This window comes from Physcomitrium patens, chromosome 18 (assembly GCF_059467195.1).
Source record: "Physcomitrium patens ecotype Gransden chromosome 18, ASM5946719v1, whole genome shotgun sequence".
Classification (NCBI taxonomy): domain Eukaryota; kingdom Viridiplantae; phylum Streptophyta; class Bryopsida; order Funariales; family Funariaceae; genus Physcomitrium; species Physcomitrium patens.
Window position 1 is genome coordinate 13,422,641 of NC_143427.1, and position 9,740 is coordinate 13,432,380.

Consider the following 9,740-nt stretch of genomic DNA (forward strand, 5'->3'; position numbering starts at 1 on the left):
TTTTATTTCTATAGATTTTATCACAAATTATTCAATTTCAAGTTCTTATGATTCTATATTTATGGTAGTAGATTTTTTTACCAATGTAGTATATTTTATATCATGTAAAAGAATAATAAGACTTTTTTTAATAATATTTATTGCTACCATGGATTGCTAAGGGATATTATAAATGATAGATGGATTTAATTTGTATTTAAGTTTTGACTAACATTTTTCAAGATATTGAAGGTAGATATAAGATTATCTTTGGCTTTTCATCTTCAAACTGATGGACAAACAAAATAGATAAATCAAGTATTAGAATAGTATTTAAAATGCACAATCTATTATCATTAAGATGATTAGATAAATCTTTGCTCTTAGCAAAATTTGCATATAATAGTATAAGATATTCTTCTATGAAGCTTACTAATAAGATATTAAGAATTTAACCTACTTCTACTTAATTCTACTTATCTAAGTAAATAAATTAATGATTATGAATATTTATTAGAATGTATATCTATTAGCTTATTAAAATTTTGAAATGTAAGTTATTTTTTTAAATATAGTAATTATTCAATAATTATTAACAACATGAATTATAAAAAATCAACATATCAATACACTCTTGTATCATTTGAAGAAAGTAGATATTCATTTAAAAATAGTATATTATTTAAACTAGAATAGCTATTGCCAAAGATTCAAAAACTAGAGACTTTTGTTCTTAGTCTTGTTTCAAAAGTTGTCTTCTTCACTCTTATTTCTATAAATATATATATATATATATATATATATAATTTAACTATGAGCTATGTATTTAAAATATATATATATATATATATATATATATATATAATTTAACTATGAGCTATGTGTCAATATTTGATAGGACGTCCAACACATGTTCAACTTGTAAAATACATGTCTAACTTGTAAGGCAAGTTTTCTATATGTATGCCACATAGTCAACTTATACCATAAGTTGCTAACATGTCCAATATGTGACCAAATTGTTGGCTAAGTTTTTAACCTATCAATCACTTGTAAACAAGTAAAAAAATCAAATCTGCTTCTATAAAACTTCTAAGAAAATTTTCCACAAATTATTATCAAATTTATTCACATTTAATAACTTCTACCTAACTATTCTTATCTAAGTAATTATTAGTGTTCGTTATATCTATAACAATGATATATAATATAATACTAACTTTTGAAGTAAAAATTGTTTTTTTTTGCAATTGTGAGTTTTTTTACAAAGAAGAAGTTTTAAATTAAAGATTTCTAAGGATAAGGATAATAAAAGAGAGAAGGATAGAAAATGAAGTTGATAATTTTTTAAAAATATTTATTATTTCTTATAGGCTTACTATAAAGGTAAGTACATTGATGCCTGAATAAATGTATTGTCTTTTTGGATATATGCTTGTAGACATAGAAAAGAAAAAAGAAAAAGAAAATATAAATATAAATGAATATTATATTTATATGTTTTAAATATTATATTTATTTTAAATAAATAATTTAATATTCAAATAATTAAAATTTATGCTATATGATATATAATTTTTTAAATAAAATTTTTATTTGATTTTTTTAAAATTTTTTATAAAGTATTTTCTTATATATTGTCTGGCTGACAACCGCAGCGAGTGGATACGCTCCGTTGTCCATGTCAGCACTCTGCAGCCGATGAGTACATCCACGTGGAATCCCGGGCTGTGGCTCGATTGAGGCCTCTCCTTGAACCCCAGGGCCCTCAGCAGCGCCGCCTCTCGACGACCCCGATTCCTTCCGACCAGCATCCAAAGGCCCTCCATCCCAGACGTGGGCTGCCTTCAATCCGTGCTACTCTTCGTCGTCATGGAGCCTGCAGATTCGACGCGTTGCTCTGGGAATTGGGTCCCAGGAAATTCGCTTCAATTCGTCACCAAGTCTCAGGAGCTGAAAACTGCAGTAGAGGATGTGGGCTTGGGTATTGTAAGAGGTGCGTGTGAAGAATGGCACAATTCAGCTCGCAATCGACGTGTGAAAGTTGAGATTAGAGAGCAATTGGGAGTTGTTGAAGGAGGTTTTGAGGTGGGTTTGTGTGGACGGAGACTGTTCGCCGCGCTCTGTGTGCGGCATTGGTGCAAATATGGCAGCGGCGATGGAGGTTTGTGGGAAGGCGGGTTTGGCGAATGCAATTCCGGAGTTGGTTGGATCTTTGCATTCTCCTTTCCTGGATCCGTCGCCGAGCTGCTTTGTTAGGCCTTTTAAGGGGAAGTCGGGCTTGAGCGCGCATGTCGCGGGACAGGCGCGAGCCGTAGCGACGCGTGATCCGGTTCGCACTGGTGCGGTGAGTGGAGGAAGCGGTAGCTCCAATGGTGCTGCGAATGGTGCCGTGTATGGTGGAGTCAACGGCTCTGTTTCCAAAGGGCGCTCGATGGTAAGTCGTCTGGTGATGTGGGAAGATATGTTTTGAATTTATGCGAATTTTGGAAAGTGAATCACCCAATTGGATTTAGACGGGACGCTTCTATGTGATGATTTCATGGATTTTTGAGGTCTTGTAGATAAATTTACAGGGGATATGACAAGTTTGCTTTGGAATTGAGGTCATTTCAGCAGACTTGGCAGGGGAGCTGCACATGTTGGGAAGTATAAGTCGCAAAGATTATGTTCAGCTTATGAGCTGTTGAATCAGCTGAAATGTCAGGAATGTTGTGACTGTTGCTTCTCGAACGTGATTGTCACTACAAACGTGGCAACCACGTGATGATGAATTTACCTCCTCTACCGGGTTTGCCGCACTAGGAGGATGTTCGATTTCGTTCAGCGTACATGACTTTTTATGTTTCCTGGTTAAGTTACAAGTAACAGATAATCTCTTCGGCGAGAATACGGTTTCTCTACCAAAATCGATTAGAGTCGATTGAGTGCGATGAACCAGTTGTTGACACTACCACTCTAGTTGAGTGTATTGAACCAAATTTGAAAGTGGTTGTTATCGTGGGTCTGGATGACAGAGAGTGGGAGAAATGGCAGAAGAAATGAAGAGGATGCGAGCTCACATGGAGGAAGACGAGCAAGTTGCATCCCTCATGCGTGGGCTTCGTGGTCAGAATCTTTCTGATTCGCAATTTGCAGCTGATGACGTTGTGATGCGGCTAGTTTAGGTTGGCTTCATCCCTTCAAATTATATGCTCAAGACTATGCCTTCTCTGTGTCGATTCATTGTCGTCATATGTGTCAGATCATATTGGTATGCCACTTTGTCATATCCGCTGAGTTACTTTGCTGTGCGGTGCATTCGGATCATCAATTTCCATGTTGTCTGACGATTTTTAGTAACATTTTGCGAAAATGAGTAGGTTATGAAATTATCGAACGAGTTAGGAAACTCGAACAGGTTTTTCAACCACCGCTATGTTCTGTGTAGGTGGATGATGTGGAGGGCGAGGAAAGCCTGCCACTTGTTTATGATCCTGAAACTATAGCTGCGTACTGGGGGAAACGCCCTGGATCTGTTGCGACTCGTATCGCTCAACTACTGGGAGTTGCAGGCGGATTTCTGTCGCGTATTGCGATGGACATTGTAACGAAGAAAGTGAAGGAAGTAAGCAGATTCGTTCTTTGGATTTTATATTATTGTAGATGGCATCAAGGGTTTGTGACCATGCGTATTTTACTCAGACAGGATTTTTCAGGAAAAACGAGCTATCCCTCAAGATGCCTCCATGTACTTGAACGTCTCAGATGTTGATTGACGTCCCTCTTTCTTTTAACAGAATGAAGTAAAGCGAGCTATTGAGCTTCGCGAGATCGTAACGTCACTTGGCCCAGCGTACATTAAGCTAGGACAAGCGCTTAGTATTCGACCTGACATCCTCTCACCTGCTGCAATGACTGAACTTCAAAAGCTCTGCGACAAGGTAAATTGTACTACCAGTAGTCTGATTCGCAGCTAAATAACTGGATTTGTGGTCTGGATTCTTGCTTGATTTTCACTTGACACTGGAAATGTCACTTGACAGGTTCCTTCATTTCCGAACGACATAGCCATGGCCCTCATTGAATCTGAGTTGGGAAACCCTTGGCAAGAAATTTATTCCGAACTCACTGAATCCCCGATTGCGGCAGGTATTGTACAACGTCTGACGATTCCTTTGCCACATGGGTGTGATCCTAGTTTCTTTGAGTGCTTCTGCCTAAAAAGATTTAAATTCTACCTTCAGGAAAAGTATTTAACTGAGTGAATGTTGTTATGATGCTGGCCAGCTTCATTGGGTCAAGTGTACAAGGGGAAACTGATAGAGACAGGTGAAACTGTGGCTGTGAAAGTTCAAAGACCCTACGTACTAGAGACTGTTACAATTGATCTCTTCATCATTCGTCGTCTGGGTGTTTCTCTTCGCAGATTTCCTCAGGCATGTGATTCAATTCAATCATACTCATCAGCATGCTGCAAAGTTTGTGTTCCAGTTTCTCAAGTTTCTGAAGTTTATTGGTCCGTGAGAAACAACAAAGCTTGAGTGAGGCGAAAGTGTACTCCAGTTTCTATAAGCTTTTTGTCATGATGCTAACTGTCTAAGGTAATTTCTCTGCCAGAAGAATGCAGATAGCTACAGATGTTGTAGGGCTTGTTGACGAGTGGGCAGCTCGTTTTTTCGAGGAGCTTGATTATATTAACGAAGGCGAAAACGCTACAAGGTTTGCCGAGCAAATGCGAGTTGACCTTCCTCAGGTTAGAGATTGATTTAACTTCTTTATTTGTTCTCGAGATTGACAACATGCTTGTTTGATTGCCCAAAATCACTTACGTATTCGCTGCCGTATTGCTGTTTTTTGCCAGGTGGTTGTGCCGAAGACATTCACAAAGTTTACTTCACGGCGTGTCATGACAACCAGTTGGATAGAAGGAGAGAAGCTCTCACAAAGTACGGCAGACGATGTAGGCGACCTAGTAAACATTGGAGTTATCTGCTATCTGAAACAGGTGTGGATATATCCATTTCCTTGGGCTGTATCTAAGATCATGAAGGCAATGCTGCCATTTTTTCTGTTGCACTCGAGAAGTTGCATGACTTATTTTTTTTAAGGGAAACAATATACGATACTTCAAATCAAGCGAACTTTTACTTGTATGAGTTGTGATGCTTAGAACTAACCACATATTAATAAAACCTTGTTTTGACTCTGTCGTAATTGTGGTTGAAGCTTTTGGATACTGGACTATTTCACGCAGACCCACATCCTGGCAACCTTATCCGCACTCCCGAGGGAAAATTGGCCATACTTGATTTTGGTAAGTTTATCTTCTTCAATCTGCTGGAAGTTTTTACCGGGATGTCCAGTGATATTGCCCCTTTCAAGAAGCCTGAATTGATTGACCTCACCTGTCTTTTGCCCGTTCTCTGCCTCACAGGTCTTATGACGCAGATCACTGACAACCAGAAGTATGGAATGATTGAAGCTATATCCCACTTGATTCACCGAGATTACGAGGCTATCGTTGAAGATTTTGTACTTCTAGATTTTATCCCCGAAGGTGTGAATTTAGCGCCAATTATGCCAGTTCTTGCGAAAGTGTTCGATCAAGCCCTCGAAGGTGGTGGTGCGAAAAATATTAATTTCCAAGAGCTTGCCGCAGACTTGGCTCAGATCACTTTCGATTATCCTTTCCGAATCCCACCCTACTTCGCTCTTATTATCCGTGCAATCGGTGTACTTGAAGGTATCGCTTTAGTCGGCAATCCAGATTTTGCTATTGTCGATGAGGCTTATCCATACATTGCTCAAGTAAGTAAATTCTCACCATGTCTAGGTAGTTTTTTTAATCATCGGGGCGACCTGATGAGATATAATCTGTGTGCGTGCGCTGTTCAGTAGTCTCTTTTATGCGTTCATCACCGTAAGTGCAGTGCATCAGCACAGTATGTAAAATTACTTGGGCGTTAACTCCGAGAAAGTTACCAACTCTTTTGGAGAAGACAACGCTCTTTTGGAGGAGACAACGCTCTTTTGGTCTATCATTTGAAGGTATTTAGTAGGGTACTGATTGTCAGGCTTTGTGCGCAGAGGTTATTGACAGACCCTTCCCCTAGGCTAAGGGAGGCGCTACGTTACACCATCTATGGAAGAACTTCAAATTTCGATGCAGAAAGGTTCATTGATGTGATGGAAGCATTTGAAACGTTCACAGTCGCAGCTAAGAGTGGTGGAGGGGAGGAATTGCAAGGGAGTCGTGCCTTCTCAGGTGCAGTTGCCGGAAAATCCCCTGCAGCAAGTGGCTCATTCCCTGTGGTAGACCAGCGAGGAGGTGTGGAGACCAGAGCTGCCTTGAGCTTTTTGATTTCAGAGCAGGGTGAATTTTTCCGAGAATTCATATTAGACGAGGTATTCACCATATTCTAGCACATTTTCTGCAGAATGAAATTTATGCATAACTCTGTCACCATGGTATTGAATCTTTCTTAAGAAATTTCTTTTTAGTGCACAAGAGCCATTTGACTCTTCATGAACAAATTTCTAGATTCCGACACTCTGTTGATTAGTTTTTTGATCTACGATATAACTTCCCTTTTAGAGTTGTTACATAAACTAGGTGAAACAAATCTGGTGATGGACTGTGTTACCACGTGAGTCAGTAGTCGTGACTTGGGAGGTGTCTTATGTGTTTGCAGGTTGTGAAGGGGATTGATGCAGTGACACGAGAGGAGCTAGCCAGAGTGGTAACGACTTTAGGTCTTCAGAGATTCGACCCGATGTTAAATGCTTTTCCTCTACCTGGATTTACAAGAGCAATTTCAATTGTGCCCACTGTGACGAAGGAAGACGAGATACTACTCAACAACATGCGGCGGGTTGTTGCATTCCTTTCATCTGGCTCTCCAGCGTCTCGGTCTGTTTCAGCGCAGGTATGTGATTCAGTCCTTGCTTAACTAGACAGTAACATATCAACATACATCAAGGAACTTTTAGCTGAAAACTGTGTCTCTTAATAACAGCGCTGAAAGCAGCTATTGCTTTAATGGTATTTTAAACTCACATCTCGTAAACATCTGATAGTTTAGCCCCCATTTCTTCCTTCTTTTGTCGATCCATGGGAGAAAATTTGTTTTGTCGTCCTATCTCCAATGATAAATATGCGTCGGGTCAACTCATGTTTCACTCCAACGGATCCAATTCACAGTGAACATCTTGTTTTTCTTGTAGATGATGTGTGTTAGCCTTATTAATTTTTGTTTCTTGCGCGATGTGGCAACACAGGGAAATGTGAACCTTCAACAAATGCTGAGCGATTTGGCGCCAGTACTTCCAGATGTTGCAAGAAATATTCTACCTGACCTCATGAACCGACTCACATGTCGGTTCGCTGCCCGCACCCTTCGTGAGATCTTCCTTTAGATTAGATGGAACTATTGATTTATCTCGCCGATTTCAACCACGTTAGATTACCTTACAGAAGAATTTGACACTGAGCTTATCACAAATTGTAGTAAATATCGTTGTACTTGTCTAGTGTGGTACATTAGTGCACATGAACAGTTGTAGTTTACCGAAAATTTGTATATCACAACAATAGTGACACTGTAGGAGCATACCTGGCATGAATTTACAGTGGTGCTGGGTATCTCCAGATCTGTAATTTTATCGCTGTTTGTCTAGCACCCAATTTAGCTGAGACCTCCATTTTGAAGAAAGACATTCATTTTTCATGTTCAATGGTTCTACACTTGTATGAAGGATGGGTTACATTGTTTTCAAATAATTTAGTAGATGTTTACATGGTAAATCCCAACCTGAGAATTGTGTAACATCTTGGAACCAGCGTCTTACTGCAAAGATCAAACTTGAGGGTCTCTCGTCACGAGAAGTACTTGTTGCGATTCCTAACTCCATATCTGATCGATACAATTTACTGAGAGCATGCAACAACACGGACTGATCACACGAAGGTAGTTTTTGTAAAAGTTAATTCAGAAATATCTGCACTTGAAACTGATGGATAATATGTCAGATCAGATGGAAGTCTGGTCAGCTTAGAACATGAACTTATGATATTAGAAATTGAGAATAAATTCCTAGGTTAGATATGGAGGAGGATAAATATCTCTTTTAGATGTGCATCTATACAAAGGGTTTAAAAAAGTCCAAAAAGTCTAAAATAATCTAAGGGAAGGTTTAATATTTAATAACTATAAAATGTAGGTAGACAAATCAACACAAAAATAAAATCAAAGTTGGCATCATTGTATAAATCTATATCTAAGGTTTTAGAAGTTTAATAAACCATCATTGGCTTACTAAAGAATTTCTTATGCAAATGTTTATTAATTTAAGTATAATTATATTTTTATATAATTTTTTTCTTTTACCTATATAAAAACATGTGAAATCTTTTATTCAAATTTAATTCATATAAATGATAAATTATTAAATAATATTTATTTATAAGTTTAAATTTAGAAATAATTATGTAAAAATATAAAAAATTTATTCATAATTCATACTTCACAATATGTCATTTAATCTCTCAAAATTTGATGATTATATGCATAGCCAAAGTCTTAGCCATTAAAGCTTATATGCTAGGATTTAAAATAAAATAAAAAATTAATCTTTGGCGCATTATCAATGCAGTTGTGTTTGTGCAACTATCAAGGACATGAATCTCGAAGAAAAAAATCCTCAATACACTCTTATGTCACTCAAAAAGATTAAAAAATCACTCAAAGATAGTAATATATTGAACTAGAATGGCTATTGCTAAAGACAATAAGATTAGAAAGTCTTGAAATAAGACCAAGGACTAAAAAAATATTAATAAGAGTGAAAAAGGCTTTATTCTTGCCTCTATATATACTATCTAATTAAGAGCTACATAACAATGTTCTATAGGACCTATAATACATGTTGACTTTGTTAAACATATGTTTTAACTTGCAAGGCAAGTTTTCTATATGTGTGCCACATAATTAGCTTATTCTACAAGCTACTAACATAAGTGGTACATGGTTAACTTGTTAACCGAGTTTCCAATCTATTAATCAACTATAAATATGTATAAAGTCAAAATTATGTCTATTAAGCTTTTAGGAAGCTTCTTTAGAAGATAATATAAAATTAATCTATATTTACTTACTTCTACTTAATCATATAAGTAATTATTGAAATAAATACATATATCCGTAACATTACTCCTTCTTCTAGAGACAAGTTCCACAAAGAGTGGTCATTATCTTTTATGGATCTTGCTATTCTTCATCTTAGTTTTGATAGATGTTGTCAATGAAAAAGCATCAACAATTTTTTATTTTATTTTATTTTTATTTTTTTTAAAGATTCTTTATTAGCTTCTATAAGAGTTCACTAATATCATATTTGCACCAATGAATAAGACATTGAAATCTATTTTAGCACTGATGTCATATTGTAATACAACTATATGGTAAAAATATGAATAAAAATGATATTATGATTTGTACTCTATTATCTTGGTTCAATAATAATTCTAGAAATTTAAACAATGCTTTTATGAAAGCCTCTTAGTTTATTTTCTTGTTTTAATAGCTAGTAGATTAAAGGATGATTAAAAAATTTAACTTCTAAGTTATAAAACATTCTTTTAGTACTTTAGAAAGGCTCTAAATTAATAAAAATGAAGTAGATTAGATAAGTAATTTTTATAGTCATTTCTAAGATGAAGTTAAGAATAGGATTTTACTAAAAAAATCCTAAAAAAAATTAGATTGATACTAAGGAGATAA

General features: G+C 36.5%; 1 pseudogene across 1 annotated transcript; it reads left to right on the plus strand.

Annotated features, from left to right (window-relative positions):
* The first annotated feature begins 1,974 nt into the window (after positions 1 to 1,974).
* On the plus strand, positions 1,975 to 7,695 carry LOC112294965 (uncharacterized; annotated as a pseudogene). Its single transcript, XR_016498288.1, has 13 exons — positions 1,975 to 2,416; positions 2,997 to 3,146; positions 3,410 to 3,586; positions 3,759 to 3,902; positions 4,005 to 4,110; positions 4,249 to 4,397; positions 4,589 to 4,714; positions 4,823 to 4,966; positions 5,188 to 5,275; positions 5,396 to 5,769; positions 6,049 to 6,366; positions 6,654 to 6,887; positions 7,240 to 7,695. The product of XR_016498288.1 is annotated as an uncharacterized LOC112294965 (transcript).
* The last annotated feature ends 2,045 nt before the right edge of the window (positions 7,696 to 9,740 follow it).